Below are 13,162 nucleotides of genomic sequence, written 5' to 3'. Positions count from 1 at the left end.
TATCACCGTCGGCTATCCCAGGGCGTCCACCATAGCGCACTCCCATGATAGAGGGTGGCTAGGTTCCATGACATCGCAGATGCTAGAGCCATCACTCTCAGCATCATCATCCATGAGGTCGTGGAAATAGGCAGGAGCATAGCTCGCCATCCCCATGAATTCAGATGTGAGAGGGGGTGGTGCCAGCATCCTTTGGAGCCCCCATGCGTATGTGTCTATGGGGGATGCGAGGCCATAGGGGAACTGATCATACGACGGTCATGGCAGGGATAGCAGGGTCCCTCTAGAGAGTTAGTAGAAAATATAAAAAAGCGAGTAAAGAATAGTATGTACGTTACTCACTGTGGGGTCTAAGCCTAGCATAGGCTCGGAGAGAAGCACAAGCGCCTCATCGTTGAGGTCGCTAGGAGTCCTAGAGCCATCGAAGGACGCTCCTCCTCCAATGGGCGCTGGGACAAGTGCCTCCTCATGGAGATGAAGCACGCCGAGCCGGTCGGTGATGAAGTCTAGGCTTCCAAAGAGGAAGGCCTGGGAAGGCTCGAAGATGGGAGGCCCCCACATCCCAATAGGTGGGAGTGCAGGAAACTCTAGTGAGCCAAAGCGAGTCATTTCGCTTGAGCCTGCCATGCCAAAAATGGCAAAAAGGTGGGCCATCCGATGACCAAAAGCGTGAATGTACGACGTCTTCCCCACGGACGGCGCCAACTATCGGTGCAAAAAGTGACCAACACATAAATATTTATAGTTTTGACATACGTTGTGATCGGAAGTGGCCTAGCACTCAATGACATAGGTTTATACTGGTTCAGGCAACGTGCCCTACGTCTAGTTTGAGTCGGTCGGTGACTTTATTCCTAAGCCCAGGTGCTCGAAGTTTGCTGTGGGGTTACAAACGAGAGGGAGTAAGATGTGGGGTATTAGAGATCCGATCGGACTCCAGACCAAAGGGCCGAGAGTGATGGGAGCTCCAACGTGCACTAAGTGTTGCTCTATTCGGCTTTAGAGTCCTAGAGCCGAGCAAAGAGAATCAGAATGATTCGTATGTTGTTCATTGGAATTGTTTGATCGTTGTTTGACTCGTCCAAATCGATCATCCTTTCTTTTGGAGAGAGCGCATCCCCTTTTATAGATGAAGGGGCTGGCTTTACAAGAGAGAGAGTGTGAGAGAAAGAGAGTGTGTGTGCTACCTAGTCTTTTTGCCCACGCCGTCGGATACAAGACGGTTTGTCACCCACAACACTATTAACGCTCAGATGCATGTGGTAGGCTCCATCGTCTTCTTCTGGTATGGCAAATGTCGGTGCCTACCAAACTGTAGGATAAATGTCGGTGCCCACAACATTGTTCATGTTCTGACATGTCTGAAAGGTTGTAGAGCATCCTTCTGACATGGCTTGACAGTACTGTCCTATAGGTGTGTAGGGTACGGTCCTTGGTATTGCGGTTGACTTGAGAGCCCTACCTTACTTGCTCTGCCTGATTCTTTGGGTCCTTACTGAGTGGGTGTCCCCATTTGGTCGTTTCCCAGTCAACTCTAACCACGCTTGTCGAAGAAGAGCTGCAAGCAGAGGTTCGGTGTACTCTCAGTTAGAGAGGTCGGTCAGAGTCAGAAGTGAGCGTCGTTCCTCCTTGGCCAGGCCTTCCGATCGGAGAGGCAGGTCGGAGTCAGAAGCGAGCGTCATTCCTCCTTGGCTAGGCCTTTCGGTCGGAGAGGTGGGTCAGAGTTGGAAGTGAGCATCGTTCCTCCTTGGCTAGGCCTTCCGATCGGAGAGGCGGGTCAGAGTCAGAAGCGAGCGTCATTCCTCCTTGGCTAGGCCTTCCAGTCAGAGAGGCGGGTCGGGGTCAAAAGCCAACATCGTTCCTCCTTGGTCAGGTCTTCTGGTTGGAGAGGCGGGCCAGAGTCGGAAGCGAGCGCCGTTCCTCCTGGCCTGTCATTAGGAATTTTGGGCCAGCCTAGGAGTTGCGCGTTGTTCGCAACATCATCTGCTGGGCTGAGCTTTTGCTAGGAAGCAGGTCCATGAGGGACCTCGGGTTTATGAACCCAACAGATTGGAACCGTGATTCCATTTTGTCATGCAGAGCATATGCCATAGTTGCTTGATGGCACCTAGGATTGAGAGAAATGTTATAGTTAAAGTGACTCACCATCAGTGCCCCTCTTCATGTAGCTCTTCCAAAAACATGTTATTTATGGATGTTAGCTCTCATGAAACTATTATCTTCCTATCGGGATGAACAAACGTCTCTTCTTAGGTGATAGACTTATAGTTCAATTTCAGAGTGCTATCTAAATCTGTCCAGCCATGTTGGTTGCTTGACACTATGCTACATGAATGAAATCGCCAAATTGGCGGTACTTTGCAGATATCTTGTTTGAACACATCATGTGCCATGTGTCGCAAACTATGTTGTCAAGGTGCAAGCATTAGTTGAGAGTCGTACAACCCATGATCCTATCATGCAATAGATTCACAAAGAAAAAAAGAAGGTAATAAACACTAATGAATAGAGACTTCCATGACTGCAACCACATAGTCTTGCTTGTGTAATGCCTTGGCATACATGTCTCATGGTCCATATTTGATTAATTGTCAAAACAATAATAAATCCTCAAGGTAACAAGAGTACACTTCACAATTTCTATCGCAGAACCGACCAATTTATAAGAATACAAGTACAATGGTAGCTCGCAAGTGGTCGCACTGCCATACTTGAACCCATATAAACCCGGTAGTCCGTCGAGTACCACGACGGGTCTCGATAAACGATTTACAACAACCAAGATCGTACAGGATTCAACATACATGCCACATATTACATAAAGTTCGTAGATACATTTCATCATCAGAGTATGAATAAAAGTTATTACAAAACGAGTTTGATAAATAAAGCGGAAGCAAATAAGTTCGAAGATAAAGTTTCCAACATAGTTTAATACAGTGCCAAGTAAGATCACGGTCCACAAAAGCAAAGATAGGAATTACTAAAGAAGCCTGCCCAAGGCTTACTCCTCATCCACTGTGGGATAGAAGCAACTCTTGCAATAACCATGATACACAGTGCCATCTGCAACAATGGGAAAAATAAACCCTGAGTACGAGAAGGTACTCAGCTAGACTTACCCGTCATGAACCAGAAATAAAATGACTCCAAGGATTATGCAAGGCTGTATAAGTGGATGTAACTCGACAACATTGTTGCGTAAAAGCAATTGAGTCATGGTACAGTTACAATTTCTTTATCAGGTTAATTATAACTATCCATTTCTAGATTAGCAACTATCCTGTGCCAAACATGTGGTATATCATTTAGAAGCATACAATAGTAACCATAGCAGGTATTGTAATTCCATATTCCTTCGAACCATCATGTTTCATAACACAGTTGCTACGATGTTGGGACTAGCCAAGTTTCTCACTATCCAGGAGAGACGGCGATTCGAATCGATTTCAACCAGCTGGGAATTTATTCCTAACATAAACCCAGGTCTACCAGCCATGATAGCCTTAGGTCACCTTTGGTACAACTCAGGTACACATTTTGTGGGTCCGTACCGCGCCGCACAATCTAGAACACCAGATGCTAGGATGCTCAGGCCAAGCCTACCCTTGGGCTCAGTCTGATCGTTCCCCGGAAGGAGCGCACAACAGAACGGTTCTTGGCCTGAGTTGAATTACTCGGCTTCGCGGTCGGAACGAGTTATCCAGCTAGCTAAGTGAGAGGAATGCGTTCAATCTTGTCAGAAGCGCCAACAACGGTACGGTCCTTAATCGACACAGACGGGGATAAATCCACACCCAAGACCTCCATGTCTTGTTGCTTCTCTATCGACTTCCCATCCAGTCTCGATTTACTTTTACCTCATGGTTCTGTTCCACGATAGCAGATATAGCCAACCGTGCTCTGGTATCCACCTACATCTCGTAGGTGACAGGACATCACCCGACTTCTACCGGTCTAAGCATGGCTAAGCATATATTCGATCCTAGACCTATACCGGTTAAAGGTGTAATATCTGGACAAGGAATGTACATGCATCAAGTGGTTTCATTCAACTCTTATAACCTAATGCATCAATCATAAGTACGTAAGTAAACATTTGTAAATTACTGGGAGACTTATAATGCTCTGGGGCTTGCCTTGCAGAAAGGAAGTAGGGCGGTGGTCAGGACACTCCGAAAGCTCTTCAGGGTTCTGCTCAACGCCTTCGGGGGCTGCGGCTTGCGGATCCTCCTGCTGATTCCCTTCCTCTGCTTCTTCGAATTCTAGCAACATGATCTCTTCCTCCGATCCTAGATGCATGAGTATGGCATAAGTATTATGAATGCATATATGTTAACAAGTGCATCATGTTTATTGAGTAGGTGCATATCTCTTCTCGATTATTTAATTAACTATTTCCACAATGCATCGATTATGCCACAAACAGTAGCTACTTGTTTCACTCATAACTGGAGTTTTACTAATCCAATTTCAGTGATCCTAGACTTTCTGGAAAGCTTATCAAATTCCCTACAACTTTGTTATTAACCATTTTTATAGTACACATCATTTTCAACATGCAACTCCTCAAACTATAGAATCTGTCCGGAAACTATTCAACATGCAATATAAAGTAACACTACTTCTACTTCATGTAATCATTCCAAATTTGACAACTTAAAATCTACCAACAGTGTAAGCATACCAAATACATTTTAGATAATATAATGGTGAAGCCCAAACTATTTATTTAAATGCCTTTATTATTTTATTTCGATATCTAGGTTAAATAATAAACACATATCAGATATGCTTCATAAATTCTCAAAAATTTACAGTGCCTTACTAATGCTATCAAAGGACTACTATAAAAATTTCATGTCATTTTACCAAGTAGAACATCTTATGCAAAAATGACAAAGCAGCAAGGCTTGAAATAGCATAAATGGAAAACCCTATTGAAAAGTGTCAAGCAACAGATTTTCTATTTTTCTTAGCATCCATATGGTACTAGGATTACCTCCAAAAAATTTCATGAATTTTGGATTCCTAAATAATTTGTAAAAATTTACACAAAGATTAACTATTCATAAAAGAAAAATCTATAACTATAAATCTACACATGCACTGATCCTCAAATTTTTACCAGAGTTAATATATGACAAGAATAGCTTACCACAAAAATTTCATAATTTTTGGAGCACAGAAACTCTAGATATAAAATAAACAAATTTGAATGCATTCAAAAGCACATTTCAAATCCCTATTTAAATCTCCAAAAATTTCTACTGTACAAGTCGAGAACATATTTTTCCTAAATACTAAACTTCCTAAGGAACACTCACAAATGTATTTCACAATTTTTGGAGCTAGCAAACTGAAGATACAAAAATCACAAAAGAATTCAAAAACTGGATCAAATGAACTATCACACACTCTAACTGTCGCTGACCGGTGGGACCCGCTGGTCAGGGGACCCCACGAGTCAGTGACTCGAAATAGGGCAGCGGTGCTGCACTGCGCCGGCGCGGCCAGAGCTCGTCGACGGCGAGGTCCACCGGCGGTTACATCTTCAAGACATGACCCCCACTACTTCCTGGAGCTATTGACCTACTTGACCGAGCCTATTGACGGAGCTAAGTATGGTGGCGGCGTTCATGGCGGCACGGCGGAGCTGGACAATGGCGGTACGCCGGTGGGGGCTATGGTGGCTCGATCGAACGCTACGCCGAGCATCACTGAGCTGCGGCGGAGCTATCTAGCGCCCTAACGTGGCCTGGGGTGGACAGTGGCGACGTGGCCACGGAGACGGGGCTAGCGGCGGAACTCCGGCGAGCTCGCATGCGTTGCGGTGGCTTACCAAGCGCTACCAGCGGACACGGGAGGAGGGTAGTAGGTTGCTGGGGAGCTAGTGGTGCTGCTGCGGTGAAGAATGGATGGCTCATCACGAGCTTGCGCACGGCTATGGCGACGGCAGAGCGAGGAGGCGCTCGGCTACTGCTACGGCGAGGAAGAGAGGTCGGGAAATGTGAAATGAGGGCGCGGGATGGCTCGGGCAGGCGCTGGCGGGGTTAAGGCCGCGTTCAGGTGCGTCGTGGCCTGCGCGATCAGGGCGTTGGCGACGCGCGGCCGTCACCGCGAACACGCGGCGTTCGCGTTCTGGCATCCGTCGGCCACCGAACGGCTTCGATTCAGTTCATCAGTAACGAAATGCCGAGCCTGACGACGTGTTTTCACGTTGAAACAAACTCTTAATCTGTGGACTTCTAGCCAAAACTTCCTAAACCGAATTTGTAGACCTATGTACCAGCTACAATCCTTGTTCAAAGCACTTGTTCTAATTCGCAACAGAAACGGAGTAAAATCATGCTCAAGGTCAGCTTGTCAGGCTGTCAGTGATCCAGGACTTAGAAAAATTCGTTAAGTGATGAAAGCTTGGTTTTGCTGGTTTTTGAGAGACCCATTCAAGCATGTTAGAAGCTAAATCAGTCAATGACCCAAAAATAAAAGTTGTTCCTTAGGTCAAACACTACAACTTTGTTTTAGTGAACTCCTCCATGCAAGGTCTCTAACATCTAGTTCAACTTTGGTCAAACCTGCTACATTCAAATGATAATACATACCCAAAGCATGGCTTAATGACCAAATTAGCCCTAGCCCTAAATACCAAAGTTGTTCATGATGATATCCTAAGCATGTTTAAGCAATTTGCATGGCCATTCAATCATTTCATGTAGTAGTCACTCATAGGGCCATTTAAAGTAATCACATGAAACATGACTTAAAGGCTTGATTATGAAAAGTGACCTTCATGAACAATGCTCTAATTGCTAACCCAAGCATTGCCAAAAGATTTTTGGTGACTCATTTTAACCAAGTACATGTGTCCACTCATGATCATATGAATATACACATGGAGACATGAAATAACAAGAAAGGTTGCATATGTTAATGAAACATGCGATAACAAGCAAATGTTGCAGATGTTTCAATCAAATGTTTCAATTGTAAATGCTTGTTTATGAATGCGTGATGATCATGCTCATGTTATGCAAGTCAAGTTATGCAAGGCTAACACCCGAGGTGTTACAGCCCCTCCCCCTTATAAAAATCTCATCCCGAGATTTGCAAGACCTACCATTCTTGGAAAAAGGCGGGGGTAAACTTCTCGTAGATAATCTTCTCTTTCCCACGTAGCATCTTGTTCACTATGATTGTTCCACACCACCTTATAGAACTTAATAATCTTACTCGTTACTCTCTCCATCTCTTCTAATACTTAAATTGGCTTTTCTTCATAGGTCAAATCCGATTGAAGCTGCATGTTGGTGGGTGCAATAGCTTCTTCCGGTACTCGAAGACATTTCTTTAGCTGAGCAACATGGAACACATCAAAGATTGCACTCATCTCTGGTGGAAGTTGTAACTTATACGCAACCTTCCCTTTTTGTTCCCAAAATTTGTATGGCCCTACATATCTTGGTGAAAGCTTCTTTTTCATCCCAAATCTTTTCACACCTTTTATGGGTGATACTCTCAAGTATACATAGTCATCCACTTCAAAAGTCAGTGGTCTTCTTCTTCTGTTGGCATAACTCTTTTGTCTTGATTGAGCTGCCTTCATATGTTGTTGGATGATACGTACTTGCTCTTCGGCTTCATTGACAAAATCAATACCAAAGTATCTCCTTTCATCGGGCTCAATCCAATTCAATGGAGTTCTGCACTTTCTGCCATACAAGGCTTCAAATGGAGCCATTCTGATACTCGCTTGATAACTGTTGTTATAGGAGAATTCAGCTAAAGGTAACTATTTCTCCCATGAACCTTTTGAAGATATAACACAAGCTCTAAGTAAATCTTCTAGGATTTGGTTCACTCGCTCTGTCTGTCCTGAAGTTTGCGGATGATAAGCTGAACTTCTGATTAGCTTGGTTCCCAAAGCCTGGTGTAAGTGCTCCTAGAAATGAGCTATGAACTGTGGTCCTCTATCTGAGATTATAGTCCTGGGTACTCCATGCAGTCTCATGATCTAGGAAACATATATCTTAGCATATTTTCCAACTATATACCATGTGTTCACGGGTATAAAGTGTGCTGACTTGGTGAGACGATCAACAATGACCCAGATTGAATCGTGACCTTTCAGTGTCATTGGAAGGCCTATGATAAAGTCCATGCTGATTTCCTCCCATTTCCATCCTGGAATAGGCAATGGCTGAAGTAATCCAGCAGTTTTCATATGGACGGCTTTCACTCTACTACAGTTATCACACCTAGCGACATAGGCTGCGATCTCTTTCTTCATCTTAGTCCACCAAAAACAGGTTTTCAAATCTTGATACATCTTACTACTACCCAGATGGATGGACAATTTGGACGAGTGAGCTTCAGCTAAAATTTGATTCTTTAGCTCCTGGTCTTTTGGTACCACTAGCCGGTCCTCAAACCATAATACACCTCTTTCGTCCAATCTAAAATGTTTGGTTTCTTGCTCTTGCATTTTCTTCTTGATGTGACTTATTCCTACATCTGTCTGTTGCAGCTCTATGATTTTACCCTCAAGTGAACAACTGATTGTGATATTGTGTAGTACAGCAGGATGTAGCAAGTTGAATCCATCTTCCAACAAGGCTTCCATAGTGTTGCAATGGGACTTCTGACTAAGTGCATCGGCCACTACATTAGCTTTACCCGGATGGTAATGCACTTCTAAATTGTAGTCCTTAATCAATTCTAACCATCTTCGTTGTCTCATGTTCAGCTCAGGCTGGGTAAAGATATACTTGAGGCTTTTGTGGTTAGTATAGATATGACATACATTGCCCAACAAGTAATGTCTCCATATCTTTAATGCATGGACAACGGCTGCAAGTTCCAAATCATGTGTAGGGTAGTTGACTTCATGTTTCCTCAATTGCCGAGAAGCATATGCAATTACTCTCCCTTCTTGCATAAGCACACATCCCAAACCTATTCCTGATGCATCACAAAATACATCAAAAGGCCTTTCAATGTCTGGTTGTGCTAGCACAGGGGCTGTAGTCAACAAAGTTCTGAGGGTGTGAAAAGCTATTTCACATTCTGGTGTCCATTTGTACTTCTCATCTTTCTGAAGTAGTCTGGTCATAGGCTTAGCTATCTTTGAGAAATCTGGAATAAACCGACGATAGTATCCTGCTAACCCTAGAAAACTCCAAACTTCATGAACCGAAGTTGGGGCTTTCCAATCCATGACCTCTTGTACTTTTGATGGGTCTACTGAGATTCCATCTCTTGATAAAATGTGACCTAAGAAAGGTACTTTGCTCATCCAAAATTCACATTTGCTAAACTTGGCATATAGCTTATGCTCCCACAGTCTGGATAGGACAATCCTCAGTTGCTCTTCATAATCTGACTCATTTTCTAAATAAATCAAAATGTCATTGATAAACACGACCACGGACTTATCGAGTTCGAGCATGAATACCGAGTTCATTAGGTACATGAAGTAGGCTGGAGCATTTGTTAGTCCAAAAGACATAACCAAATACTCGTATAAGCCATACCTAGTAGAGAAAGCAGTTTTAGGTATATCCTCCGGTCTGATCTTTATCTGATGGTAACCTGATCTCAAGTCAATTTTGGAGAATACCTTTGCCTTTGCTAGCTGATCGAACAAGATGTCGATGCGGGGCAATGGATATTTGTTCTTGATGGTCACAGCATTGAGTGGTCTGTAATCTACACACATTCTTAGTGACTTATCCTTCTTTTTCACAAACAAGGCTAGACATCCCCACGGAGATGAGCTAGGTTGGATAAGACCCTTGTCCATCAGATCTTGCATTTGAACCTTAAGTTCCGCTAACTCATTGGGTGGCATTCTATAGGGCCTTCTGGATATGGGTGTGGTACCTAGCACTAACTCGATCTTAAATTCCACGTCCCTATCCGGTGGTAGACCTGGTAATTCCTCTGGAAATACATCCAAAAACTCACAAACCACTGGGATATCACATATGGTGGTGGTTTGGATAGCATAGGCTAAATGTTGGGGTTCAAAATCGTGGGAGAGTGGGACTAGAAAAGCATTCCCTCCTGTGGGTTCTCTCAACATAATAGTGTGGGTGCTAGTGTCAATAAGAACACCATGATCCTTCATCCAATTCATGCCTAAGATTACACTTATCGATAACCCAGGCAATATTATCAAGTCCGTGGTGTACTCCCTCCCTTGTATCAAGATGAGTACATTTTTTACTACCTTTTTGGTAGTAACAGTACCCCCTGCTGAACTTATGTGATAACCCCCTTTACTTACTTCAATTATTTCTTGATCATGTCTAGATGCAAATGCTTGACTCATAAATGAATGAGAAGCTCCCGAATCAAATAAAACAACAGCGGGATGCTTGTTGACGAGAAACATACCAGCCATGACAACTTCTCCGGCGGGCACTTCTTCTACAGCGGTATAATGCACTTGTCCCTAATGTGCCCTGGCATTCACCTGCCTCTGATTGTTCTGATTTGGGTTGCCATTCCTCTTGGGGTGGGGGCATTCCTTGGACCAATGACCTAGTTGGTTGCAGTTGAAGCATGGTTGATTACTTCTGAATCCGGTGGAGCTATCCTGATTGCCATTTCCTTTTGGTAGGGCAATAGTGAATGCCTTACGGAATGGTTTCTGTGGCCTGTTATTCTGAGCTTTAGGTGGTGGAGGCCTAAACTTGGGTGTAGGTGGACGGAATTGTGGCCTAGTCGTGATAGGCGCTTTTGACTGGAAAGATCCGGATGCACCGGCCTCATATGCCCTTTTGCGACCCTTAGCAGCTACATGCATGTTGTTGTGGTTTTCTTGGGTCAAGGCATCACTAATGAACTCATTGTACGTGGCACATCTAGAATTTGCCATAGTCTTCATCAGTTTGGTACCCAGACCTTGCTTGAAACTCTCTATCTTTTTCTCCTCGGTATCCATGAAACTTGGAGCATATCTTGACAAGTTGTTGAATGTGTGCATATATTCTATGAGTGACTTCGTTCCTTGAGTGAGCCTCATAAATTCGGTGGCTTTCATGCGCATCAGGCCTGGGGGAATATGGTGTCCCCTAAAAGCCATCTTGAACTGTTCCTAGGTAAATCATGCATTAGCAGGTAGAGACGACAGGAAGTGCGTCCACCAGATCCTTGCTGGTCCTTGCAATTGATGAGAAGCATATTCAGCTTTCAGATGCTCCGTGACCATCAGCAGACAAAATTTCTGCTCAATGGTATTCAGCCACTCATCGGCCTGCAGTGGTTCCTCAACCACCTTGAAGATTGGAGGCTTCATGTCCAGAAACTCCTTGAATGTACTATGCTGATTTGGCTCTGCCCCTGGTTGATGTGGGTGGCCACGAGCAGTGTTTTGCGCGATAAGGCGCAAAGCTTCCTCCATTGTCCGCTGGCTCCCTAGGAACTGGGTAAAGAATTCCTGAGCAGACAGCGGTGGTGGGGGTGGCAAGTCATTCTAGTTGCCATCCTGGCTGCCACCAGCTCCAGCACGGGTGCGCGTCATCTGCGAAGTTGCAACAATAAGAGATTATTGGTTGATGTCAAGAGATTGCAGATGAATCAGGTACTCATGCCAAACTGAATTACTAGAGAAAATTCTCAAAAGCACAATAAAAATAGAGGCATAACAATTCATTCTCGCAACATGACATCACCAATTTAACCACTTATCGCGCTCATAACGCATGCAAATTTAAATCGTGATTACCGACAAAGGACTAGAATTGCATTGATGTTCAACCAAACGTGCAATTAATCAACATTACATGATAGTCGGGTTTACTAATGCCAAATTCGAACTACAGGTCCATTACATGAATAAAGGTGATACATTAGACCTTCCACTAAGTACTAAGCGATCTAATCCTCATCATGATCACTATCGAGGTCAGACGCAGGATCATCTCCTTCCTCAGGTTCTACTTCTTCTTCAGGCTCCACTTCTTCTTCTTCTTCTTCCTCATACCCTTCTAGATCCATCTCTGCGGCTCCAGGTGGGACATAAGGGTGGAGTTGATTGTTCAGCAGATGAACCTCTTCATGTAGATTATCGTTGTATTCTTCCGCATGGGCCAGCTGCTGCCCCAGCTCAAACTGTCGAGCTCTCAGGATATCTTCCCTAGACTAGGCTGCATTCCTTTGGTGAGTTAACTGAGTCATCTCTTCAGTGAGCCTCTCAATCTCAGCGTCGTGCTCCCTTTGAAGCTGATGTCGGTCCTCGCGGGCATGACCAAGAGCACCAGACACATGTCTGAGGCTACCTTCTACTCCATCTAACACTCTTATCATTGTGAACATGGCGCTCATGGAAGGGTTATCACTGTTCTGCCCTTCTGTTGCACCAACCTCCAAGGGTCTTCCTCTTGCCTGCTGCCATGAGTCAGTGGAGGGGTTGCCCCTTGGAAAGACTCCAACCAAAGCGGTTGCCAGCTCCTGAGGAAAATGATCCATGATATCCCTCAGGATCCCAAAGGCTGCCCTGCCAGCTGCTTCTTCAGCAGTCCTGCCAGTTGACTCATAACACCAGCCTGTCCACTTAGAATCGTCACCTCGGGGACGAACAATGGCCTCCATAGTAACTAAGAGACCTTCTCCCAACTGCTCATTCGCCCAGAAATAGCGGGGTTCCATTCCATTAGGATAGCCCACATAGCTGAGCACTCTCCACAAGAGTGTAGGCATCCCAAACTCTCCAAGGAACATGTGACGTTGATGGGTACGTGGAGCAAGTTGACGACTGGGAGCTCTGTCTCCGGTGGACTTGCGAGCAGTCTGCTTGGTGCGTGCCATCTGCACCATTAACATGTACCCCTTGGTGAGACAATGCCATAATGGATAAGAGTTACATAACCGAGTAAGAATTTTATAAGGAGAGGAATAATGTAGTTATGTGAATGGTAATTATCATGATGCATGCTCGTTCCGTACGTCCTCACAAACTTAGGAAAAATTTGTTTCTAACGGTAGACATGGTGGCATACATACGTTCTCTCATAATTAGCGTAACTAGTCGAGCTACACGTTTCATTGTTAGTGTACCTGCATAAAATTTCATTTCAGCCCTAAACCCATAACGAAATATGCAGAATGTAATTGTAAATACTTCCATATATGTATACCCATACATATACTTCCGTAT

Source organism: Miscanthus floridulus, chromosome 16, assembly GCF_019320115.1.
Source record: "Miscanthus floridulus cultivar M001 chromosome 16, ASM1932011v1, whole genome shotgun sequence".
Lineage (NCBI taxonomy): Eukaryota > Viridiplantae > Streptophyta > Magnoliopsida > Poales > Poaceae > Miscanthus > Miscanthus floridulus.
Note: the sequence above shows the minus strand (reverse complement) of the source record.